General features: G+C 42.5%; 1 long non-coding RNA gene across 2 annotated transcripts in view; it reads left to right on the top strand.

Moving 5' to 3' along the window:
- The window catches only part of LOC105990168, a 295,412-nt gene that overhangs the window by 15,454 nt on the left and 252,293 nt on the right, over positions 1–27,665 (top strand). The gene's annotated exons all lie outside the window — the stretch shown is intronic.

The following is a 27,665-nucleotide window of genomic DNA, read 5'->3' as shown; positions in this document are numbered from 1 at the left end:
TCCCCTCTCCTTCTCTCCCCCTCACCTTCTCCCCCTCTTTCGCTCCCCCTCTCCTCTCTCCCTCTCTCTTTCACTTCTTTCCGTCTGTTCCTCTCCCCCTCCTCCTCCCTGCTTCTTGCTCTGGCTCTTATTCTCTTTCTCTCTCATCCCACATGCAACAAATAAATAAAGGTGCAGAACAGAGCATCAGTTCACATTCTCCAAGTTCCTCCTTGACCTCTAAATTGTGTCTCATCCTGGTTCTTTAGAGAAGCAATGAGAGACTGGCAAACCTGAGCTGGAGGACAGCCTGGCAGGCTGGAAATATTCAGGCAGAAGCTGCTGCTACCGTCAGTGGCAGAACTGCTTCTTCCATAGGGGAATTGCACTTGAGCTCTTCTGGCTTTCCCACTAATTCCATACACTGAGAATAATCTCCTCTATTCAGACTGATTATACCCACAAGAAACCTACATACATTGTGTTGAAGGATTAGGTAGGGCAGCCCAGTCTAGTGGGCACAGAAAACGCAACATCATGGATGTCATAACTGCCCTTGGAGCAAAGTTCCTGTTGAGAATCTTTCTTCTTCCTTCATGTGGCATGTCGGGTCCCTTCCTTCTGCTGTGTAATGTCAGGTTAGGCTGGTTCTAGCACTGGCCCCTCACTCATTCTAGATGCCCTGCAGGTGGTCTTATCTCCATCTGCAGGGGGTCTCTTCCCCAGCTTCTATCTTACTCCCCATTCCAACCTGTCCACCCTGCTGAGTTCTCTCCCAATTATCTGGTCACCCTAACCTGATACCTTGCTGCCATTCTTGACTTATTGCTCCTTTGTTCATATTCAACGGCTCATTCTACATATGAACTATCTTATGCACCTATTTATGGAAATATTTACAGATCATCTCCATCATGTTATGTACTAGGGAGCGTTTCCCAGCATTGGCACTATGGTGCTATAGGTCTGCTCATTCTTGGTTGTGGTGAATGACCTGTGCATTGCATGATGCTTGGCAGTGTCCTTGTTTTTATTAGTTTGCTAGGGCTGCTGTTATCAGCTACCAGATTGAATAATAGAAATCACAGAATTCAATTTTCTCACAGTTGTGGAGGCTGGAAGTCCACGATCCGTTACCAGCAGGGTGGGTTTCTCCTGAGGTCTTTCTCTGTGGCTTGTGAATGGCAACCTTCCTGTTGTCCTTACATGGCTTACATGCAGGGATAGCACATCCCAGGTGTTTCTCTTCTTGGGATGACAGTCATATTGGATTAGAGCTCTGCCCTAAAGGCCTCATTTTCACTCCATCACTTCTTTAAAGACCTTTTCTCCAAATAGGTGCATTCTGAGATTCTGAGTGTTGAGCCTTTCACATATGGCTTTGAAGGGAAGACTATGTTCGAGCTGGTATGACCTGGTATCTACCTACCAGGATGCCTGGCTGCTATTCTTTCATTGCAGTTTCAACTCAAAGTGGACCAGAGTGAGAAACCCAGCTCTGTTCAGCAGAAGTTTTGAAAACTGATTTCCCACTACAATCATTTGGAGAAATTAGAATCCAAAAGTGAAGCCCAGTGAGATATATTTTTGTAGTTGCTACAAAAGATTCTAACTTGCAGCCAGAAATGAGACCCTATCTAGGAAAGATAGAGATTAAGTAACATAGTTCAGAATTCACATTTTAAAACACAATGAAGATTGTGCTATACAAATTCTCATGAGTATACAATTGATTGTGATGTAATTTATTCAATCAAGGTCCTAGTATGTATTTAGTATGTATTTCGGAAGGTTCAAACTCATCTTGTTGCTTTTCTTTGCCCTCCCACTCTTCCTCTCTCTGGTACTGGGGATTGAACTCAAGGCCTTGTGTTTAGACTTTTCCAGCCACAGTCCCAGTCTTTTGGCCTTGATCTAATTTGACTTCGGTTTGTCTCCTACTGTGATCTTCCTACCTCTGTCATTCTAGTAGCTGGTACTGCAGACATGTACTATGATGCTTAGGTAGTTTTTAAGACAGGTTTTCAGTGACATTTACCTGGACTTGGCTTAAACTTTGACTCTCTGGTCTGTATCTCCTGAGTAGCTGGGATTACAGGCATGAACCATCCTGTCTGGCAACAGTTTATTGTTTAATTTACTAGATTTATCCTTTGTTTTGACATTGAGTACCATGTTTTTTTTTTCTTTCCAAGTTTTAAACATTTCCATTGTGCTTTTGAGTAAAAGAGCACTATCTTGGGGAGAAGTTACAGCTTTCCAACATTTAATCTCTCTCACTATAGACCTTTGCAAAGCATGTCATTTTCTTGATAAAACTTCTGCATATTGCTTGTTAAATCAACTTCAAGTTTCTCTTATTTTTGTTATTAGAAATGGGCTTCTTTACCTATTATATTTATTAGGTGGCTATTGTTGCTATTATTACTAATTATTTATTGTTTCAGATGGATTCTGTCTAGTTTACTGCTAGATGGATTATCTTAACTTTTCAGTTTATGCAAGTAATATTAATTTGGTCTCTTCAGTACTTGCATTTATTATATCTTCTTATTTTACTGCAGTGGCTAAAATGTCTAGAAAAAAGACATAAACTACAGGAGGAATAATGAGGGTACTTAACCTGCCCTTGATTAGAACAAAGTTTTGTAAGGCTATTTATTGGGCTGTGTTTGTCTTTGTCAGATTTTGCTTTGGAATCATGTTAACTTCGCAAAATAACTAAAGGAGCTCTCAAAAAATAATATAGTCTTAAACGTTTATTTTACATAGCAATAGGATAGTCAATTTCTTGACATTCTGAAGGAAGTTGCCCAGAAGGTCTTCTGGATCTAATGTCTCAATAGTTTTTCCTTCCTCTCAGTGGCATTTATTTGTCTGCCTATTCTGAGATGTAATTTTCAGACTCTATATTTTCTTAGAAAGTTATTTTACAGACTTTAAGTTTGTTGTAGAGTGGCGCATGAGATTCTGTCCAAACAAAAATAGTCTCATGTCTGTGGGTTATATCTGTTTTTAATTGCTAGCTTTGAATATTTTCACTTTTTGTTTTAAATTTATAAACTCTACGATTTTTCTTTTTTACTACCTTAATTGGTTTTACTTTGTTAATGATTTCATCTTTGCTCTTTCAAAATCATTTCATTCAAAAATGTAGTTTAATTTTATCCTTTTGAAATTCCCTACTATTAGTCAGGCAGTAGAGCCTCACACCTGTCATCTTAGCTACTCAGAAGGCTGAGGTCTAGAAGATGAAGGGTTTGAAGCCATCCTGGGCAGAAAAGTTTGTGTGAGACTCTTTATTTCCAAAACATTCAGCTAACCACTGGGAGGGAGGGTAGGCTCAAGTGGTAAAGTGCTAGCTAGCTGAGCAAGAAAGCTGAACAAGCGCCAGGCTCCAAGTTCAAAACTTGTAATGCCCAAATAATAAAAAGACAAAAAGGCTGGATGGTTATCCCTCTGGCTCTAAATTTGACCGTACCTCATAAACCCATATAGAAAAATTTCTAAATAGTAAAGAGCTGCCTTCATGATTTCTTTTCCTGTCACTGAAAATTACGGATGAATTAACTAAAAATTTTTCAAGTAGCTGGTAATCTTTGATCAGGGACTAAAATTTTTGTTCTAGGGTGAACTGAAGATGTGATTTAAAAATTGTCCCTTTTTTGGAGCTAATTGTGATTTTCTTTGTAAGATGCAAATTTTAGTATATTCTTTTCTTATTTGAAATTTCTGAGAGTACCCCCATTACTTGGAGAATTCTATTCTAAGTCATTAACATTGCAAAACAAGTCTTTCAGATTTAGCCTCTAACATTTTTTTTTTTCTCCCCAGTCATGGGCCTTGAACTCAGGGCCTCTCTATGCTCAAGGTTAGAGCTCTACTACTTGAGCCACAGAGCCATTTCTGGCTTTTTCTGTTTATGTGGTACTGAGGAATCAAACCCAGAGATTCATGCATGCTAGGCAAACACTTTACCGCTAAGCCACCTTCTCAGCCCACCTCCATCAATTTTTCTAGACTTGTCTTTTGTCATGAGTCCCCTTTGCCTGGTGCTGATCACCCTCTACTACTCTTCCTCTCACATAGCCCACTGTTATGGGTCCCTACTTTGTGCATCTCTGTAGTTCATTCTGTACTTGCACCTTATTACAAGGATGTGTCTACATGCCTATCATTCCATCAGCCAGTGAACTCTGTGGAATCTTGGTCACAGTATTTTCAGTGTTGAGAGAAGTGCCTGGTATACACCAGGCATCAATAACTGTTGGCTGAATTGACCTCGGATGACGGATGGGAGCATGACATGAGCTCCACTGGTTAAGAGGGCTGATACTGTAGGTCCCATGTTTAGATGAACCAGTTGACTTTATTGATCTAAAGCAAAAGATCGCGGACAAAGGAGTGCTTATAAAACAAGGTTAAGAGTATGTTCCATTTTGGTAACCAATTATTGTCATTTTTTGACAGGAGTAAAGTGGGTTCTAATTTTCTGGTGGTGGTACTACATGTGTGTGTACCAGGTCCTAAAATTAGAGGAAAAGCAGTAAGGCTCTGGGAACACAGGTCACTAGAGAGATCCATGTCTAGTAGTCAGATTTTGCTTTTGCTTTACCTTGCCACATGGGCTATCAGGCCCTCAGCTTCCATATCTGTCAGAAAAGGATGTTGGATTTCTAATGACTAAAGAAAGTATCTTTGATACCTGGCAAGCAAAAAACCCCACCACCCCCAAAAGAAGACACTTTTTTTGTGTGTGTTTTAGAATTTTTTAATTGCTTAGATTTTTGAAATAGAATACAGTTTCACGTATTATACTATTTTTTTTCTCTGCACAATGAGCCTAACTTGGTTTTCAAAATTTCTATGAGCCAAAGAAGCTTAGAAAGTCTTCTTCTTAGAGGGATTCCAAACCTGAGGGTCACAGGTCCTGATGAAAAATGGGAGAACTTTTATTTCTTGTTATTTACGTCAAACTTCCTCATCCTATCATCCTCTCCAGTCAGCCTCTCAGCGGTCAGACAGGGCAATGCAGCTTCCACGTTGAATGCATTCTGCTCTTCCAATGAGGAGGAGCAGAAGGGCTTGTCCTCAACTTTCAGAAGGAGAAAAGGAACAATAAAAAAAGGTGGGCAAAATTAGTAACTAAGATTTCTAATACAATGCAACTAGGTTACCCATAGGCTGAATTCCCCCTTTCCTTAAACACTGACAAATGATGAGAAAAGCTGACTATCTTTAAAATGAGAGAAAATTTCCATCAGTCAGAAATGGAGATGTTTGCATAAAACAACTTAATGCATGGGTCATACTAGGACTTGGAGGCCTTAGCTGGTAGATATGTGGCCACAGGGAGTGGAATTGGAGTAATCAATGGGCTCAGGCTGGAATCTCATTACCCTGAAAGCCTGGGGCTGAAGTTATGCAGCCTGTATATGGCAAAGGCCTGGAAACACATTTTCCTCATTAAAGGTGGGAGTGGGGCAGCAGAGATGCCTTGCTTTTACACTCTGGGTTGTGGCTAAGGGCAAAGGAATGCCAGCTAGCATAACAGGATTTGGGGAAATGCTGTATTCCAGGTCCAGGGCATATACATACATACATACATATATATTCATAGATACAGACAATATAACATATCCTATACACATATATCTTTTTTTTTTTTTTTGGTCAGTCGTGGGGCCTGAACTCTGGGCCTGGGCGCTGTCCCTCAGCTCTTCAGCTCAAGGCTAGTGCTCTACCACTTGAGCCACAGCACCACTTCTGGCTTTTTTTCTTTTTTTGCTTATGTGGTGCTGAGGAATTGAACCCAGGACCTCAGGCATGCAAGGCAAGCGCTCTACCACTGAGCTACCTTCCCAGCCCATACACATATATATCTTATATACACATGCATATAATATGCACATGTAAAGTACAATATTCATTATATACATTATATATAATACACAAATACATACAGATAACATGATTTGTGTATATATACACATTCATATGTATTTGTATATAGATGCATATATATGGAAATCCTCCTAAAAGATAATTTCACAAACAAAAATGATAAAATTCCTAGAAAGCCCAACACCATGCAAGACAAAAAGCAAACTCAGCAAATGTTGAGCCAATACCCAAGAGAAAGAGACAGTAGTGCAATTTGGAGGGAAAAAGAAACTTTACATGTAATCTAACTGTTTTCAATGATAAAGGAACTAAGAACAGATGGTTATGAAGAAATTAGAAATTTAGGAAATGGAGAAATAGTTACTATAACAAAGAAACATAGGCTCTGTGCATTTAGTTAACAAATCATGCAAAATGAGTAGCTTAAAACAATAAACACTTTATTAGCTCACTACTTCTTTATGTCAAAAAGTCAAGCATCACTTCGCTCACTGATTTTAGTCCAGTGTTTCTAATGAGGCTGTGGTTAAGACATTAGCTAGATCTGCAGGGATCTAAAGGCTTGAGTGGGGCTAGAGAACCTGCTTCTCATGGTTGTTGGTAAAAGACCTAGATTTCTCCCCACATGGACCTTTTCACAGTGCTGCTTGGTATGTTTTCACAAGGCAAATATGACAGCTGTCTTCCTCCCTCTGGATCAAGTGATCTTAGGGGTAGCAAGGCAGCCACAAGGCATTTATGGCCAACACTGTCATGTTTACCACGGCCAATCCATAGAGGAGTCTCATTTGAATTAGTCCTAGCTCAGAAGGAGATGAATTAGACTCTATCTCTGTAGAAGAAGATTGGATGGACTTAATAGCTATATTTAAAATCATATAGTAGGTCAAATAGCTTTAGCAGACTACAAAAGAAATAAAGGTGAAAGAATAAAAAGGAAGGAAAGAAAAAAAGAAAAAAATAGGAAACTGGAAGACTGAGTGGAAGAAATGTCACCAAGTATAGTATAGAAACGGATGAAAATTGTGAAAAGAAAGTTAAGAGATCCACGGGACACACCAAAAACTCTATCATGCAGTTAACAGGAGTCCTGCAAGGAGGATATAGAGAAGAGGAAGCCAAACAATAGTTGAAAGTGTGATGGCTGAGAATTCTCCAGGATTAAGTATATTATTTTCTAGATTGAAACTCTTAACCAAGGGCAAGAAGTATTAAAAGGTAGGGGGCTGAGAGTGTGGATCAAGTGTTAGAATGCCACTCTAGCAAGCACAAGCCCCTGATGTTCAAAACCCAGTACCACCAAAAAAAATAAAATAAAATGCATATACTTAAAAAAATAACTAAATGAAATTTAGCTAACTACCCTAGGTAGTCACATTGAAGAATTGTGGACTGAAGTTCTTGAGGGAAGCAAAGAAGGGAACATTGCTAGGGCTGGAGTTGGTGGAAAGGCCATGTCTGGGGGAAATTTGGGCAGACTGCGATCAGTAGAAAGGGACCAGCAATCACAATGGTGTCATACACCTCTTATTGGCCTTCCACGGACCCACCCCCTCCCCACCGCTGTCACGAATAACCACCATCCCCATAAAACAAAGAAAAAAAATGCCGAGGGAGGTAGCCCTGGGATTCTGAAACCCAGGGCATAATGGCCAGGCTTGAAGATACTCTGCTTGTCCCTAGACAGATAAGGCAATATTCCAGTCCCCTCTCTCCAGCCCTGAGTCTCAATTGTCAAAGTACTGCAACCAAATAAAGACATTGTTCTTCTGCATCAAGACTCTGACTTGCCATACACCCATTTATTTTAACCTCCACCCCAAGCTGTAATTAGTAGTTAGGCTAGGTTTTCCCTGCAGAGGCAGGGGCAAGAGTGTTCATTGGAAGATTTGCAACTCACAAAATGCCGCCCACTGGCCCCCACATAATCCAGCAGTTTTTGAGAGATGCTAGATCCCTTGAAGAAGGTGGAGGTTAGGTGGGAAATGGTGGTTGGTGCTGTCCAGACCTGGATGTATTGTCATCTAGGCTAAGATGGAGGCCCTGACAGCATAACGAGAGAGCAAGGATGAGACGTGCTGAGGCAGGTGGCTGCGTCGGAATCTAGAGCTCCTTGCTTGGGAGTAAAAGATTTGACTGGGACAAAAGGTCACTTTCAGAGAGAAAACAGTTAGGGGGAAAATGGCTTTGGCTAGGCAGTGTGAGCTGACCTCATGAGAAATTTTTCTTAGGGTCAAACTGTTGCCCTTGCATTCTGGTCTCCTGCCTTAGGCGGAGGCTGCCTCACTCTAGGTCTCTGGGTTGAGGCCAGACATTCTCTAAAGTTCAAGAAAGTAGGCAGGAAGGAAACAGGTTTGGGGAGACAAAAAAGAGGAAGGAACCAGAGTCATAAAACCATAAGAATTTTATCTGTTGTACAGAGGTTCGTATGATCCACTCATTGCTGTTGCTGCATTTTCCTGGTCTGTATTTTTTCCCTAACTATCTGAAACCTGTTTAAAAAACTGGATTAGAGAGAGAACATCATACACTTTTCCTTTCTTTAGGGGAAGAAGAGCTTTCCAATGTCAGGCTAGGTGACACGGGTAGGTGACAGGTCAAAGGAGACACTGGCTGTCTCTCTACCCTTGTGCTCCATTGTCACTTGTTCTGTCTTTTATTAATCTCTCCCTCGGTCTCATTCTCCACCTTTCTTCTTCTCATTTTCTCTCTGTATGTTTGAGTCTTTCTCTTCAAAGTCTCTACGTTACCAAACTGTACTTGGTTTGTCAGTGAGGCATCAGTATCCTGGGCCAGCCGCTCTATAATATCCCACGCAGCAGTTACCTCCCAGGTTGTATTGCCAACCATTTCAGCACCCCTAGGCACCGTGCACGCTGAGTAACTTCGCTCCTCTTAGCTCTCTGGATGATCTTATATTTTAGTGACCCTGGGCAGACCACAGACTGAGCTTAGGCTGCAGACTGAGACCTGACCTCGTTTTATGTAGTTATGTTGAAGGGGCATCTGTGGGAAAGCCTGGTTTTCAGGCCAATAGTTTTGGATGGATGTGTGTATGTGAGCGAGTGTGTGTGTGTGCGTGCACACACATGCATGTGCATACATGCCGTCATAGCAGGGCTTATTCTGAGGATGCTGTTTGACTCTAATGAAGTAATATGAAGGGCTTTTTAAGAAAAGGTGTTCCTGTTTTGCTTTTCATGAGAGAAAGAAATTGGTGATGCTTACAGCCATGTGGATATGCCTTTTTTGAGGAGGGCAGTGCTGGAGATGTCAGCTGGCCTGCTGTAGACAGAGGATTCAGCATTAGCGTGGGCTTTCAGGTGAATCAGGACTCAAAAAGGCAAGCCAATTTTTGCTCAAACTCGCCATCTAGTCCTGAAAAAGATAACATACTACTGTAAAAGGGGAAGATTTGTGGGGAACCAGTGAGTGGGAGAAGAAGAAAAGGAGAGGGTGATGAGGGGGTAAATATTTTAGATGTATATTCATAAGTAAGACATATAAAATGTATGGAAATAGCATAATGAAGCCCATCAAAAACTGTTAAAAATGAGGGAAGAAGAAATGAGGAAATAAGAAAGAGTACTATAGACACGGTAAATTTGACCAAAGTACATTATATAAATAAATATCACCATGAAATCTCTTTTTATAAGTATGCTAATAAAAATTTGTAAAGGAAATAATTTTAGAATTAGAATTTTAGAATTTAAAGAAACAATAGCACGTAGTTCAAATATTATTCTTATGTCATTGTGAGAATGATTGTTTAAATACTTGACATAAGAAAGACCTAAGTGATTATTTTATGAGTCTATTTTTGAAAATCATACATTGGTATTAATGACATTTCTTGAAATGTAGCAGCATATGTAACTCTAAGCCACAGTCTAAACTCTGTCTCCTGTTGTAGTCTTAATCAACTGATAATTTTTGTGAATGTATTTGTAGACAAATTTTAAAGATATATTATTTTTTAAGTATGCTGATGCCTAGACAGAGCATGATTGCTGGACAAAGCAGTCTGCTGGACTCTTCTTTTTGGACACAGATGCAGGATAATCCAAAAACAATACATACTCCTGCTTTCCACATAGGATTCTGAATGATTGTGAAAATCAAGGGAAGATTCTGAATGCTTGTGGACATTAAGGGAACATGTCATACTGAAGTGAACATAGCTTCCTTCAGTATTCTATTAGGTAGTGATGAAGGTAATTTTTTTTTTTTTGGTACCAAGGCCTCAAACTTGCTCTATTACTTGAGCCCATTCCCTAGTCCTTTTGCTTGCCTGCCTGCCTGCCTGCCTGCCTGATTTCCTTCCTTCCTCCCTCCCTCCCTCCATCCCTTCCTTACACCTTTCCTTCTCTTCTCTTTCTCTCCCTCCCTCCCTTCCTCCCTTCCTTCCTTCCTTCCTTGCTCTCTCTCTCTTTTTCCTTCTGTCTTTCTTATAGGGTGTTGTGCTATCTTTGCCTGGGTAAGCCTTGGAAAGTGATTGTTCTACCTCCATCTCCTCAGTAGCTGTGATTTTCAGTGGTTTTGCTCAACACAGTGGAAGGGTCATTGTTATTTATAAATTGCTGAGTCCTTTTCAGTAATGTGGTCTCTAAGTATTACAGGGCTTTGTGGAAAACTCAGGAAAGAAAGTGGACCAACTGCTTGGTGATCAGGAACACTTTCCCTGCTGACCCTGTAGTTTAGCATCTTGATCTGTCCAGGGTTCCTAGGCTTCCTGGCAGCTGAGAAGAGAAAGGTGTTTGACAGCTTCTTGACTTGTATTCAATAGTAACTCAGAGTCTTGGCATTTAACCCTTTGGAATTTATGCCATTTCTTCACCAACCCTCAGCAACATCTCAAAGGTGACTGACACCTCAGCGCCTTTCATTTTTCTATCTCCCTTTCCTTTCTAGGGTTGGCTGACCCTGCTCATCTCCTCAGTTCTATCCTTCTCAACCTGGCATCTGTGCTCCTTCTCTCTGCCCAATTAGGAATTCTTCATCACTCGCATCTAAGTGATCTTCCCCAAGCCGAGAATGTCGCCTCTCTATTTTCTGAAATGCTTTGTCTTTTCATGGAAGGATAGAATGTAAGTCCCACAGGAACACATATTTTTGTGTTTTCTTTGATACCGATCCCCAGGATCTACAACAGTGTCTGATATTATGGTAATTGACCAATAGATTTTACTGATTGAGTGAATCAATGAAGAAAATGCTAGTTGGTCAGTTCATTGGATAGTTTTTTCCTTGTGGGGTGAGTGGCTGAAGACAGAGGCACTGGCCCAAACCTCTCATAGTCTCTAAGGCCTTACACACAGACATACCTCCTCACACCCACATAAGGCAAGTCCCTTAAATAACTTTTAGAGAGGAAGCTTTCTTTCGTCAGACTCTCTGGGATACTAAAACCTTCTGCTTTAGTTCCTGGCAAACTTTCCATACTTTCAGGGCAAAGATGCTTTCTTTTGCTACTCTCCCAGGCCCTTAACTTCATTACCATGACCTCTTGTAGCCTGGTGGTCAGCTCCTCATGTTCACTCACCCCTGGGGGATAAAAAGCTGCTTGTGCAATATCCACCTCTGTCCTCCTGGCGCCGGGACCAGAACAGTACCTCCCCTTTCCCAAACCTCCAGCACTGGCATTGCCTTTGCACAGTCATCCACCTACTTACACTACTTAATGGGAAGATCGATCTGCGTTTGATCCTGGGCCTCAGGCCTAGTGACTGGGTCTTAAAGTCACACCAATGAAGGACAATTGCCCAGAGCTATCCCTCTTTCAGGATGGCCCCTGTTAAGGTGTGAGTTGGAAAGGTGATGATGGCATTAAAGTATTTAGAGCTATTTGGAGAGCTATTTTTAGTATGTGTAAGAGATGTGGTGTTCCTTGTTTAGACCATCTTCAGCTTGCCAGGGAGCTCTGTGGGTGGAAAATATGAGCCAAAGGCCTGAGGTGGAGAGAGAATATAAGCGATCTGGACATGTACCACTGTTGAGGGTGTTTTAATACAAAGACCGCTCTTCTTCTATACTTGGATATTCTTTCTTTCAGAGCCATTCAAGTTGGCACCGGGTCTGCAGGACCATCCCAGCCTACTGTGCCACACACAGTGTGGTACATGTGGTTCAGCACCATTAACCATAATGTTAGCACACAGGGTGCTCAGAAAGTGGCAGGGGGAAAGCAGGAAACTGCTGGCTCGCAGGTTCTCTTTCACCAAATGATAAACTCAAAGCTGTATGTCTCCCACCTTTGGATTACACTTTTACACAAATTAATGTCATTTTCCTTCTCCCAGTATTGACTACAAGGTTCAATTTGGTCCAGCAGGCTCTGGGTAAGGGGGAAGCAGGCTAAGAACAGCTAAGATAACAGCCTCTCTCTTGAGAAGGAGGATTCTTGGAGGAGAGCAAGAGGAATGAGGGAGAGCATAAAAGAGAAGGAGGAGAGAAAAAGAAAATCCCAACAACTTGCAGCTACATCCACATCCCCCTGTGCTGCTGCTATGGCTGCTGCGGCTGCTTCTGGGATGCGTCTAAGATGGCACCTTGGTGCCCTGCCACATTCGGTCTCCTTGGTACCGAAGCGGCGCTGAGCTTCTTGTCACTGAGTGGATGATGATTATCTGCACCAGGGTCTCAAGGGTGCTCAAGCTTTGCTGGCGATTGGAGCTGCGATGCTTCAGCTGAAGGATTTTAAAAGCTATACAAGGCCAAAGAACCATTACCAGTCACTTGCTGTGTGATGCCTGTTGAAGAGGGGCTGGTGTGGGAAGGAGGGGCACTGGGAGGTGGGGGCTGGAGGAGGGGATGATATCTTCATCCCCTCCCCTGTCCTCTTCTTTTCCCTTCCCCTCCTACCTCTCCACTTCCCCACGCCTTTTGAGCTACTGTACCCTTGCTGAGGCGTGACAAGGTTATGTCAGCGTGGTCTGAGAATCTATTGATCACGGCCATCAAAGATCTTTGCAGGAGTTTAGGGATTTGGTGCTTTGCATAACACCCCACTCATCTTGGTTAACTCCTCCTGTCCCGGCCTGGGCTCCCACCATCACCTTGGAGCTGAGCTGTTGGCAAAACTTGCTAATTTCTGTGACAGCTGCTTTCCGAACTCTACTCCTAAGGCTGTCAAATCCATTGTAATTACTATTATAACAGAGCTTGGGTGACGACCCAGGCAGCGAAGAAGGGGAAAGATTGGATGAGACATAGCAAAGGAAGAAAACCCCACAGTTAGATGTTAACCCCCAACATGTATATATGTATACATACACATGCCCACATGTCCATGCATAGGCACATGCTATAGCATGCACATGTACAACACACACACACACACACACACACACACACACACACACACATCTTAACCTTCTCCTTGAAGACATAGAAGAAGGGCCTAATGAGCAAACAGGATTTTGTTGCTTTTCTATCCAGGGCATTTATTTTTTTAAACCAAGGAAGAGACAAAAAGAACTGCTAGACAACACTGAGTAACACATTTGCCTCTTGACATGTCAAATATTTCAGTGAGTAAGTACGTATTGTATGTGGACTGGCACTAGCACTATTGTAGATGTTGGGATAAAGCAGCAAATAGGACTCCTAGCTCTCATGGACACATCACACTGACCCAACACTGCCCATAGATGCCTCCCCCCAACTCAGGGAGCTCTGAAGCAGTATCTTCTCCAGGTGTAAGACACACCCATACATACCACCCCAGGCTAGAATGATGCAAAGGTTTTTTATTTTTCTTTTCTTTTATGTCGGTCGTGGGCTTGAACTCTGGGCCTGGGCACTGTCCCTGAGCTCTTCAGCACAAGGCGAGCGCTCTACCACTTGAGCAATAGTGCCACTTTTGGTTTTCTGGTGGTTAATTGGAGATAAGAGTCTCATGGATTTTCTTGCCCGGGCTTTGAATCATAGTCCTCAGATGTCAGCCTCCTGACTAGTTAGGATTACTGGTGTGAGCCACCAGCGCCTGGCTGTTTTTCTTTGGTTTTTGAAGAGAAAAAAAAAAATTAGGAAGACCAAATGTCTTAGACCATGAGTCTTGAACATGGAGCCTTGTTTTCCAGCCTGGAGGTGCTCTGTGCTGAATGAGGCTTATGTGTTTGCTAAGCTCTATCTATCTGCAATGAAAATCATAGGGGCTATCATATTTCTTTGAGTGAGTGGGAGATACAAATTCCCTGGAAGGTACCTGCCTGTATGTTGGCATAATGCATGAAGGTGGGTATGGGCAGATGGGTCCTGGGCAGGAGGCTGAAGTTCAGGATGCAGGAAGTATCAATCACTGTGCTGTGCAAAAGGCTTGGGAACTCTTCCACAATGCAGGGTATTATCAAACCCCAAGACTGTAGCCAGGGTGGGTCTCCAGTTGTGGAACTCCATGTTGCCACCCATTTAGGGTAGGGCAGAATTCCCAGTTGCACAAGGGCCAGAGCACACTCATCCTGTCTGGGGGAGACTTGCTGGCTTCTTGCCTCAGCTGGCAACAGACAAGCCCTTGGTTATTCCTCCTCTCTTATATCTGAGGACACTGGTTCTTTTAGGGGCCTTGCATGAATCACTTGCTGGAGAGAGGAGATAGGGAGCGGCAGAGAGGCAGGAGCTCAAAAAATCAACTGGGAAGAGGAAGTGAGGAGCCATCTTGGCTTAACAGTTCCCAAACCTCCTCCAAATCTGGCTCCCTTCCTTTGCTGTCCTAAAAGCTTCATTTGTGGAGACTGATGTGATGTCTCGGCTGAGCCCCAGACAGCCTGCTTCTTTAGACACTGAGGCTCTAGTTGGGATTCCAGCACTTAGGTTTACAGGGGGACTGCAGATTCCTGTCCTGGCAGCTTTGAGGGGCAGGGAGTCTTGCCTCAGTGTAGGAAGAGAAGGTTGGATGTAGGCTCTGTATTGGGAACAGGTAGCACTTGGCAAACTCCCTGGGAAATGTAAGCCTCCCTTGCCAGGACTCATATAAATGGGAGCCAGCAGAGGGCTGGGTAGCACAGCCTGATTCCATGTCCAGTGTGGCAGGTAAGGAAGGAGCACTGCTGATTGCTTTTTGATTAGAGTTGCTTTCCTTCCTTTTCCTGTTCTCTTCTTTCCCCTTGCATCTCTCCTTCACTTTTCTCAATCTTCAGTGTTGGAGGGATGGATGGGGGGGGGGCGGGTATTCTCCTCCTAAGGGACCTGGTTTTGTGTCAGCAGGCTCTATTCCTGCCATGAGTTTGAATCCCACAATGGCTAAATTCATAAGTGCTCCCTCGTTCAGGGCAATAGATTACTAATGAAGAACCACAGTAAAATCTTAACCACCCAGGCCCAAATCAGGCTCATGAACAAGTGAAGCGGACATCTTCCTCCTGGAGGGGTTTATTTTTAGACAGCAAGGAGATGATACTTGAGGCTGTAGGTATGTGTGTCTCATTCATGTGCTGTATTACCTCATAACTTGGCTTTGGGGATGCCCCGTGTATTTTTTTTTCCCCTACAATCATGGAAACCCATAGCAGCCGTTTCTCCAGGCCCAGCCTACCTTCAGAAGCCCCCTCCCCCTCCTTGTCAGACAATTTTACTTCTGCCATGCTTTTCCTTTCATTTCTCTTTTAGGTGCTTCTGCCTTTCCGATTACCTTTGTAGTGAGGAGCCCATAGCCTCCTCCACCTATTCTCACTTCTGTTGTTTTGTGATCTTGCTGTCTTAATGAGAAGCAGTCAATAACTATGGAGAGGCACCGACATCACAAAGGAACTCGCCCTTAACAAGTCCACTGTAGATGAGGTGCCAACCGGATGGACAAGAGGATTAAAGTATTTATGCCAAAAATATTAGAAGCACACGCAGAATTAGCTTTCCTCGTGTTAGATATTTCACTTTTGGCAAGTCCATATTTAAAAATCTTTTATCCTTGTTTTGCTTAAAGTATTACAATAAGCCCTGGATTTTTCACAGTTGCACTCGTATATTTTCACAGCTGTTTTAATCAGAAAAAAAAAAAACTAATGTGCTTTTGATAGCTCAGAAATCTATCACTGGCAAAGCTTTGCAGAAATGTGTTATGGAGCAGAGTGGAATCTTCAACATTATATATTTTGCTGGCTATTTGAAATTCATGGAATTTCTCCTAAATATTTTCTTTTGCAGTTCCTGCCTAAATTAATCTTAACAGCTCCGGTTGACTTCTCTGATAATCTCTTTTGTTATGAATGCAGAGGTTGCTATTGTTAACGTTCTTTGGGAACCCAATGTGAACTGTCTGTTAGGGGAGGAACATACAATTGCTATTTTTGCTCCTATTGGAAATATTTACTCAAATGAAATATACCATATAACCAGTAGGGAGGAATGCCACCACTCTCCTTGGTCGCTTTATGACTACTGGTTCAGCCATAGTGCTCCCGAATTTTTATGAGCAGCGTAGAAAAGAACTTGACTTTTGCTTCACGAGGTCTGAGACTTACACAGAGTTCGGTCTCACAGGGTCAGACACACAGACATTTTAGGCATGATGAATACACACCATCTTGGATCCAAATCATATACAATTCTATTACATGGTATGTAGTACAAAAAAAAAAAAACCCACAGCACTTTACTCTTAGTAGAACTACTTATTTATATATCATTTTGTTTTTCCCGACCCAGGTGCAGCCTAACCACACAAACCTTCTGCAGGGTAAAGTTTTTGTAGCACATCATCATCAACACCCATAATTAATTACAAAATAACTCAAAACCGGGGAAGGAAAGATATGAACAAAAGTCTCTATTTGCCCCTATTTTGCTGGCTCAGAGGATACTTGTTTCAAGAAGCGAAGGCTCAGTGGATTAATGTGAACTTTAATACTGAAACAGTGTGTGTTTATTGCTGGTGACCACAAGACATAAATCTTGCGTGCACAATATACAATCCGATGTAGCCCCCAGTTTTTTCCTCCCTCTCCAGTCTCAATTTGTGTGTAAGTGTGTGTTAAGTGCCGTTGAAAAATAGTGACCTTTAATAAAGGATTGTATCCTGTGACTATTTTCCCAGACACACAGTGACCTTTCAAACCAGACTGAGGTGAGGGGGGTGTGGAGTTTGGACTTTGAACCGGCCAGACCCCGCTGTGCTCCTCTGCGAGCCTGGCCACTTTTTATTGTGTCACCGGGGAGCGTTCTGTATGCAAAGCAGGCCGGGCTGGCAGCCTGAACCTTTGCAAATCAATTTGTCTGTGAAGGCGAGTCCACTGGAGTGAAAGATGGTCTAACAGGGCACACTGCCCCTCTCTTTGTGACATCACTGCCTGTGGTACTCATGTCAGTCATGTCTGCCCAAAGGACTGTTGAGGGGGTGGGTGCTGTGCTGGGGTAGGGGGTGGGATAGGTTAATCCTCATGGCCGACGGTGGCCTGAGAGACAAGGGGACAAAAGCTGGGGGTGGATACTCTGCCTGGCTGGGAGGGTGACGGGAGGAGGGTACCATTTATACCCAATAGATGTTGTTGCCCGGCTGTGGTAGCCAACTCACTGTTTCCTCTCTTTCTGGATGTAGGCATTGATATAGGAGGAGACTATTATTACTCTTGGGTCAGGAGAGCGCTTGGGTTCTGAAGCAATGTCAAAGTTCACAGGAACAAGAGAATTCATGCAACTAACCAAGCTGGCATCCATGAGCTCTAACCTTTAACAGTTTTCCATCAAAAATCCCGAGCTTCCATCCCATCTTGCAACAAACCTTTTCATATGAGTTAATATTACTATTGATTTCCTTAAACCTTTACTGCACCTAGGACTCTGCTGTAATCAGTAGCTAAAAAATGCCGGGAAAGAAAAAAAAATTCAATTACTTTGTTCCTAATTCAAATTTCTTCAAGAAGTTCTAAAGATATATAGAGATCGTACATTTTTCATAAAGTAGTGGTTAGATCAATGTCTATGTAAGCGATTAATCATCTTTATATCATAGAACAGAGGGAGAGCAAAGTCTGGGCCTACTGCAGCAGTGCTAACTGGTAAGTCTCCTGGTAACGGGTCTGGTGGGAAGACCCTGAATTCCTGACCCATGTGTAGCCTAACCACACAAACCTTTGACATTATAGGGGTAAATTATATGGGTTCCCAAGGTAGGTTCTACAGCTGGACCAGCTTGAATCCTAATCCTTGATCTGCATCATGCTCTAATTATAGGGACTTGGACCATTTACTAAATAAAGCTCTTTAAGCCTTGGTTTCCTCATCGATCAGATGGAGATGACAGAGAAGACCTGCTTCGTGGAGTTTCAGTGAAAACAACCAGTTAAGCAAATAGACTGTTCAGCATAGTACTGGCTCATCACCTGCAGGAAATATAAGCCCTGGTAATGATATCAGATGTGGTGATTATTGAGTGAGAGAGCACTAAGCAGGAAGGGGCATACAAATGGATGAAGTATAATTTGAATTTTTAATAGCTTTTCATTTGTTTCATTTTAAAGATCTCTTTGGGCAGAATTTACATTTTTTCAAATTAAGACTATTGACATATGCATCATATATGTAGCATTGTACATATACATACATATATATATATATATAATTTGTGCTATGCATACATCATTTTTCTCTGACTACCAATCTATTTTCAGTTGTAACCGCCAAGCATAGGACACTAAAATTTATTTATGTATTATGTCCTTTCTCCATGGGATCACAGGATGATTTGCAGAGAGTCAGTGTTGAGCTGACAGGGGGAAAATGTTTTTGGGAGCAGGATTTGAAAGGGAAGTTACTGTGAGGGAAGACTTGACATCTGAATGTAAGAGCTCAGATGTGATTGGCCTGGGCTCAAGTCTGAAAGAATAATTCTAAACTTATTTAATTATAAGTTGACTTTTAAGTCGAATTTCTCTTGTGAAAAATGATGAAGGGGAGTTAGTTGGATGCATCTTATTTGAGGGAAACAATTTCACTGAACTCTTCAGGAATTCAAACTGAGAGAACAGTAATGTGGGATTGGGGAATGATATGAACAAAGATAGGAATTCTTGAGAGATCCTACATAGAAAATTCTAGATGAATAAATGGAACTATTGGAGTCTAGAAACTAAGAGTTAGGTTAGGTGTCAGATATTAGAACCAAAATTAGGATCCTAGAATGTCTTTAAGAATAGTAGCAACAACGAAAGAAACCCAACTAATGCAAACAACAAAAAATCCCAAAACAGACACTGAAGAAACAACTATAAACAATTTTTAAACCATAACTTAGTATGTAAGTTAGCTGTGATGGGGCACACCAGTAGTCATTAACCTGAGAGAATGAGGCGGGAGGATCACAAGTTTGAAGCCAGTCTGGAATACATTAAAAAGTTATATCCATCATCCCTATGAAGCCCTGGACTAGTCTGGAGGCAATTAATGATACATCCCCCCAATAAACGAAGAATAATAGAAATAGGACATACATGGCCAATGGGATCTTTACTCAATTCATAGATTCAGTTATCCAAGGTATTGTTTTATTTCTTGGACCATAAAACTACCTGGTTGGGGCTGGGGAGGTGGCTCAGTGGTAGAGCACTTGCCTTGCATGCATGAGGCCCTGGGTTCGATTCCTCAGCACCACATAAGCAAAAAGAAAAAAGCTGGAAGTGACGCTGTGGCTCAAGTGGTAGAGCACTAGTCTTGAGCTGAAGAGTGGAGGGACAGCGCCCAGTCCCAGAGTTCAGGCCCTATGACCCGACCTAAAAAACAACCCTCTTCCCCCCTCCAAAAAAAAAAACTACCTGGTTCCAAAGCTGTATCTGAGATGGACATTCTTCTGGTCCTTCCCCTTCCACATATAAAGATTTCCATTACACTCCCTAAATGAGAGGTAAGTCAAGGTCATTTTAGCAGAGGCTTAGTTTAGAAATGAGACAAGAAAGAAAGACTTCCTGGACCTGGATGAGTAGAAATCCTCCTGGCACCATTGACACTATTAAAAGCAATTAGGTGCCTGGCACCATGGATCTTGGTGTCCCAGCACTAGGGAAGTGTAGGAGGAAAACTGTAAATTTGGGACCACAGATGCACAGTGAGTTCAAGGCTAGCATAAGCTACATAGTAAGATCCTGTCTCAAAACATTAAAGGCTGGGAATATGGTTTAGCAGTAGGGCATTTGCCTGGCTGTGGGAGGTGGGGAAGTGCTTATGTATAATGCTTCCAGGGTACTGAGAGGCTGAGATGGAAAGAAGTTTTTGGAGAATTGTAAATAGCATGCTTTTTTTTTTATCCTTGTTATATTCTGCTGCTTTTCTTAGACCTTGGAAACCCATTCTTGAGTCCTCTTCTTCCATTGCTTATGGACATAGGGGATTATGTGATCTCAGAAGGCTTTGTCAGCAATGAAAGAGAGTTGGCTAATATTATCAACTAGAATTATGAAGACAATGAGAAGACATTAAGAATCCCTAAAGAGATAAAAGCAAGATGTGGGCCCCTTATAAGGGACTGGGCAGACATTAGTTCTGTGGAAGAGTAAGTCTATATTGCATGATCTGGGAGATGCTGGTTGACTATGCTGGTAAGACCATCATCTGCAACTGTGCTGGCTGTACAGAGTTCCCTAAGAGGGGTCATATTCAAGGTCCCAGTTCACTCTGAACGGAGACATCAGCATCTTGATCAGTTCTAGGGTGAAAAGTATGAGGAAAGTAAGAAGTAGAAAAGGGCAGAGACCCTTATCTTAATCTATACTCAAGTTGGTCATTTAAATTAATCCATCAAGTAAGAAGCCAGTGTCTTGCTCAACACTTCTGACATCAAAGCAGAGGCTCCCCTGTGATCTACAGCAGAAAGACTGCAGATACCCATGATTCCTGGAGTAAGGTCTGAGAGAATTTTTTAAGTGTGGTGCCCAATAAGAAGGAGATGTCCCATTGTGCTTCATTGTATACTAGACATCATACGTTAAGCCCAGGTGACCATGGGAGATCTTACAGGTCAGCCTTGACTAGCCCAGGCTTTCCTTCTCCTGAATGCTTCATTCACAGGAAGCAAGCACATCCACTCTTTCTTCTTGGGATAACAAAACTCCCCCATTCTGATTCTTTGGCAAATACTCTTTTCAACACAGCCAATGTTTCTGATGAGCATCACATCCTTCTGATAACAATGAGGGATCCAGGGATGGACCTGTGTAAGCATGGGGCCTATGTAAGGCAAAGTTTTCTAACCAGACCTGGCAGAGGAGAGCCAGCTGTCTCACTGGCAGGGAGGTAAGAAAAATGAAAGTCAGAAGCTGCCTGTTCCCCTTAGAAGAGAGGAGATTGGAACAGAAAAAGCAAACAGAAGATGGGACCTGAGAATGTTGACATCAACGGAGCTCTGCCCACAGGGATCCCTCCTGCTGTTCTGCCTAAGTTGGGTTATGGGGCTCCTGATTCCCCCGTTTTGTTTATGGCAGGGTTCAACCACCTGCTCCCAGAATGTTTTCCAAATACACACACTTCCCAGGAGAGGCTTGTAAATAAGCTGGTACCAAGAACAAGTTTGATTCACAACCCCCTGTAGATACAGGCACGAAGGTAACAAGTATTGAGCTACGGATTCTTCATGAAAGGGCCTCTTTGGTTCCCAAGATGGGCACAGGAAGAGTAGTGGCAAGAGGGTGGAGGCCTGAATATGCTATATAGCATCAAAGAGCTCTTGATAAAAACCTGCCTGTACTAGGTGCCAGTGCCTCATAGCTGTAATCCTAGCTACTCAGGAGTCTGAGATCTGAGGTTTGCAGTTCAAAGCTAGCTGGAGTAGAAAAGTCCCCATGAGACTCTTATCTCCAATAAACTACTCAAAAAAAGCTGGAAGTGGCACTGTGGCTCAAGTAGTAGAGTGCTAGCCTTGAGCACAAAGAGGCTCAGGGACAGTGCCCAAGTTCTGAGTTCAAGCCCCAGGACTAGAAAAAAAATTCCCACCAAAACAAAACAAAAACCTGCCTGTTAGAAACACTCTCTCCAGCTTTGTGACTAATGGTGCTAGTGGCCAAAGGACCTCTCAGCTTCTTGTATGGATCTGTGAGGGAGAGTCTGCTCTTCCTGGCTCTGGAAAGGCAGGTAGCATGGGGTGGTTGCTCAGGAGAATCTGCTTTTCCAGGTCAAACTATCAGCAAAACAAAGGCCAATTATACCCAACGAGTGTGAAAAGCACTAGACCAGGAGGCAAAGCTCTCTAGGCACTCTGAGCCTTATTTTCCTCTTCTATTAAGTGGGGGTAGGGTCTTCTTGCCTGTATGCTCACTTCCAGTCCCGTTCAAGTAAATGACAGTAGCTACCACATTTGTAGCAGGGACTGTATTTACATGTCAAGTCCTGCCTCAACCTGGTCTTTGGGGGCCCCAAAGGCACAGTAGAAAACTCTGAGCTGGCAAGTTACGGATACTGGAGTACAAGCCATGTCTATGGTAGCAGGGTTTGTGCCTTGACTACTATGCTAGTCTTCTCCCCTAGAGATAGAAGTACGGATTGGGAGAAAGTGAACTGAACAGCAAGCCCTACTTACTTTGAACTTAGTAAATCCTTTTTTTTTTTTTAGTCTTAAGTATGTGTCATGGAAGTATTTGGAACATACAAATGTTTAAAAACATACATATGTTTGATAAACCATTGTTTATCTGGTATTTCAGTGTAGTAAGGTGTCTTACACTTTATTAGCTTATAACCTTACCTAAGATCAACATTATGAATGTACTTTGAAGATGGCAGTGCTTACTTGCATGAGGACTCAAAAATAGTCAAAGTCATAGAAGCAGAGAGTAGAATGGTGGTTATCAGGGGCTGGGAGAAGGAGAAATCAGGAAGATATTGATCCAAAGGTTCATAGTTTCAGTTAGGAGAGATTAAAAAAGTCTTCGTTTATTTTATAACAGTGCACATAGCCAACAATACTATATTAAAATGTATTACTATCTTAAAATTTTAAAAGTAGATTTTCTGTTCAATGTTCTTGTCAGGGAAGGAGAACAACAAAATGGTGAGACAAAGGATAGAGGGCAAACCAATGCAACAGTGATACTCACAAGACACTATGTCAGAAATGAACTTTACAACTTGGGGGTGGGGCTTGGGAGAGGGGAAAGTGGGGGAAAAATGAGGGAGGGGGTAGCAGTGTTTGACAAGAAATGTACTCATTACCTTACATATGTAAATGTAACCCCTCTGCACATCACCTTGACAATAACATTAAATTTAAAATGTCTAAGAAAAGAGGGACTTACCGAGGTGAGAGTATGTGGTATGGATTGCAGTGATGATTTAATAGATGTGTACTTCAAACTCATCAAGATGCATACATGAAATGCACACACATAGCTTTTTGTGTGCTTATCACACTAGATTTAAAATTATTTTTAAAATAAAGAAAATAGAGAATGATTAGTACTAAGTCCAATGGTGGCAGGCAGTTTCTGGATGCTCATATCCACAGCTATGGGATCAGAGCAGTACCCTAGCAGCATCTCATGACCTTCAGATGAAGGTCATAGAAGACATTTGGATAAAGTTAAATGGGGTAAAAGTCATATTGCTACCTATATATTTTTCCTCTTTAGTCCAAACACTGTTTCCCAATGGCCAGAAGAATCTTTCCTGGGTCCCCCTTTTCTCCTTCCCCTGCTATCCATTTGAACATCTACAATGGTCAAGACAACCAGTAACTAGTTTTTTTTCCATTCATACTAGGTTTGTACTAGAGCCTCGGGAATTCTAATATGGAGATATGGGGCCTGCCTCTGAGTTTGGGTTAGCTTGGGCACTGGGATGGAGCTGACGGTGTTGTCCAAAGGAAAAGCTTGTGACTTAGAGAGGTAACATGCTTTCTGTACTTTGTAGAGAATTGCACCCCCATATATCCAAAAAAGCATTTGCTTGATGCCTAGCAAAGTGTTGAGTGCTTTGGAAGTTTCGTAAACAGTAGAAGACCATGTCTGACCTTGGAGGAAAGCCAATTGTCACCTTAGGTTGACAAGATGTTCATCAATGAACACTTACATGTGGGCTCCTTTGAGGATGTAGCCTATGGTGTATGTGCAATAGTCTCAGAGTAGTGTGGCACATCAGGTCAAAAAGATGGGCCTTGGGTTGGCTGGTAAGGGAAAGTTGCCTGGGAAAGTTGATCTAGAGCTTGGAGAGCAAAATGTATGTTGAATACAGAAGGCCGAGCTCACAGATAATACTGGTATAAAATTTTCATTGTGCCTAGGGTAGATAAATAAAAACCAGTTTTGTGGCGGATGTAATAGGGGTGGATGTTACCTCACAGAGAAGACTTGGGGCTCTTTTCTCCAGGAATATGAAATATGTTTTATTCCTGGGCTCAAACTCAAGGGACAATTGGCCTTCTGTGGAATTTCTGCTTTGTTCTTAATACTCCTGAAGGTTCTCAGCAATGGATCATGTGAATGACCAAGAAACAGTGGTGATCCCAAGTTAGGACTTGTTTATCAATGAGTAAGTAGGAAATGTTAAGAGGGGGACTTGCTGGGCACCAGTGGCTCATGCCTGTAATCCTAGCTACTTAGGAAGCTGAGCAGGAAAGTCCATGAGACTCTTCTCTCCAGTTAACCACCAGAAAACCAGAAGTGATGCTGTGACTCAAGAGGTAGAGTGCTCATCTTGAGATGAGAAGCTCAGGGACAGTGCCCAGGCCCAGAGCTCAAGCCCCACAACTGACCAAAAATTAAAACAAAAAACAAATGAACAACAACAAAAAAATGAGGACTTAAAGAAAATGAAGACCACAGTTAGCAAGCCAGACCAAAGTTTTCATAAAAATATGAAGGTACAGGCAAGAGTAGGGATGACAAGAAGTCTGTAAAATTCAGCAGACATAGGTATAAGTTCTTCTTCTGGAGTATCACTCAGCCTATTTCTGGTCCTATAGGAAAGAGAATAAGGATAGAACTTTATAGCTTTTTTTTGTTAATACTCAGGGCCTTGAATTTGCTAGGCAGGTGCTCTAGTACTTGAGTCATGCCTCCAGCCATGCTCTTTTTTTGCTTTAGTTACTTTTTCAGGTAGAATCTCAATTTTGCCTGGGAGCCAGCCTCATATTGTGAGCTTCCTACCTAGGGCCTCCCATGTATCTGGACTACATTATGTGTGACACCACATTTGACTTGTTAATTGAGATGGAGTCTTGTGAACTTTTTGGACCAGGCTGGCTTAGAACTGTGGTCTTCTCTACCTTCACCTCTGGAGTATCTAGTATTTTAGGTCAGTGCTCCTAGGCCTGGCTTAGGATAGATTTTTCTAAGTTAAGCATTAAAGCATGTAGCAAGTAGTAAAGATCCAAGAACCAGCTCATTGTTACATTGTTATTATTATTGTAAGGGAATCTTTGCTTGATGTTGAGCTGTGGAGCTGGGACCATTGTGGTTTTGTCTGACCCGGGGATATATAGATATACATACCTAATTAAGTGGAATCTCCACTAGAGATGTGAAGAAGATGTTGTGGTCCTTACTTTAGCCATAAGGAAAAAGACTAGAAGAGGTTAAGGGACCTTGAGAAGTCTTTTTTGAACCTAGGGATGCCTGATTCCAGAGTCTGGCTCTCTTCCCCCTGCAGTGGCTGATCAAAGGCAACTGATGGGAAGTCCCTGGCAATGTCCAGGCATTGCACTGCAGATTCTCCTGTCATATGGCTTAGAAGGGACACAGAAAAGTAAGGGCAAGAGGGGCAGAGGCCAAACCCACTAGGAATGGCTGCTAATGATGAGAAAGTGGGTAGGTTCTTCTTTTTTTGTAATACATTTTTTATTGTAAAAATACTGTACAGAGGGGTTACCGTTACATGAGCAAGGTCATGAGTACATTTCCTATCAAGAATTGGGTAGGTTCTTCTTTTTTTGGGGGTGGGGGGTCCGGTCATGGGGCCTGAACTCTGGGCCTGGGCACTGTCCCTCAGCTCTTCAACTCAAAGGCAAGCGCTCTACCCCTGAGCCACCTTCCCAGCCCCAAGGATAGGTTCTTCTTGAGCCAAGCTCCTCAGTGAACTCCTGTCCACAGCATTTGCTCAAGAGTGACGCACATATGCTCACTGCTCTGAGACTGTCCCGAGCCCCATGGAGCAAGTACAAACTTTCCCTTCCCTGGGGTCAGTGCCTCCCTTTCAAGGAGACCTGGACCATTTGTGAACCTCTTGCTGCTGTGACCTTCTTGCTTCCTTGACCCTGCTCCAGCCCCGTGGAGCAGGGTTGCTGGCTCAAGTTCCCCAAGCAGAGGTGGCTCCTATCTAATGAAAACATTGAAAGATGAATGAGACATAAAGCAAAGCAGAAGTACTGGTGTGGGGGCAGGTATGTGTGTGGGGTGGGGTGTGGAGTTGAGCATGTGGAGTTGAACTGGGGAGATGGGATATCTTAAATAGTGTGGGAAAAGGGGCTTGTCAGATCCAAAGGTGTGATAAGAGACAGGTTATTTCCACAGAACTCTGCCAAGAAGAGGAACTGACCTGTACAAAAGGTAACACTCTACCGGGCCCATTTCTTTGATTTCAAAGTGGGAATCCCTCAAGCAGGATCCCTACAGCTGGCCCCCATCTACAACACCCCACCCCTGCACCAGTTTTATTTGCTGGTGGAATGCGAAGACTTCAAGTGCATACCACATTTGCTCTCCTGTGATTCTGATTTTATTTCCAGCTCATATTTTAATTTCTCCGTAGCTAAGTGTTTTTCTCTGGTGGAGCATCCTGACTTTTACTTGAAATTCCAGCTCATTTCTTTATTTGGTTGGAACCATTGGGACTCAATTTGAAGGCTGTTCTTTTTTTTATATATATTATTGCTATTATTGCATTTTAAGAAAAAGAAACTAGTTGGCCAGAGTTATTTCTAGTGCTTAAAATTCAACGCAGTTTGGTAGTGATTGTTCTCTGCTCTTAGATGGAGCTGATTTTCAGTTTATAATCCATTGTCTTCACACCCATCTTGGTGACTAATACTCTAAGATGGATTTCCTTTTTTAATTTTTCTTCCTTGAAGTGGGTTTCAAATCCCCAAAGAATTTCTGGGAGGGAGGAAAAAAAATCCTTTAATTGAAAGCAAGAGAAAACAAAACAAAAAAGCATAAGAGAGCTGACAAAAATATCATGTTTAATGAAACCAAGTTCCATGTCTGCAGATGGCTGGGGAGGCACACAGTGACCTCAAGCTAGAAAAATGGGTTTCCTTTCTGGACTCTTTAAAATGTGGCTTTTCGTTTGAATGTTGCCCGTGTGAGTGACCAGCGGTTCCCAGAGCCCCCGATCCTGGCACTTAGGTATGCAGAGCCTGCCTATTCTCTCTCCTCCACTGTTCCAGGTCTGAAAAATCCAGACTCAGCCACTTACAGCTTTGTGTTGTCCAGCATGGGATTTAACTTCCTTGGGCCTCAGTTTCTTTCTTTGTAAACTTGTGGATATGTCATCTACTTCCATGTTTTTGTTTTTGTTGTTGTTTTGAGGATTATTTGAGAAAAGGTGAGAAAAGTTCTTGGCACAATGTCTGATCCTTAAGAAATAGTCCTGAGTGGGGGCACTAATGATTCATACTTGTAATCCTAGCTTCTCAGGAGGCTAAGAAATCGAAGATCAAGGTTTGAAGCCAGCCCAGGCAGACAAATTTGAGAGACTCTTATCTCTAACCAGCAAAAAGCTAGAAGAAAAGGTGTGGCTAAAATGGTTAGAGGGCCAGCCTTGAACAAAAAAGCCAAGTGAGCACTCTAAGCCATGAATTCAAGCCTTTGTACTGGCACCACACACACAGACATAGACACAGACACACACACACACAGACACACAGACAC

The sequence above is a fragment of the Dipodomys ordii genome, unplaced genomic scaffold, assembly GCF_000151885.1.
Source record: "Dipodomys ordii isolate 6190 unplaced genomic scaffold, Dord_2.0 Scaffold63, whole genome shotgun sequence".
NCBI classification, from domain to species: Eukaryota; Metazoa; Chordata; class Mammalia; order Rodentia; family Heteromyidae; genus Dipodomys; species Dipodomys ordii.
This window is presented reverse-complemented; position numbering and strand designations above follow the sequence as displayed.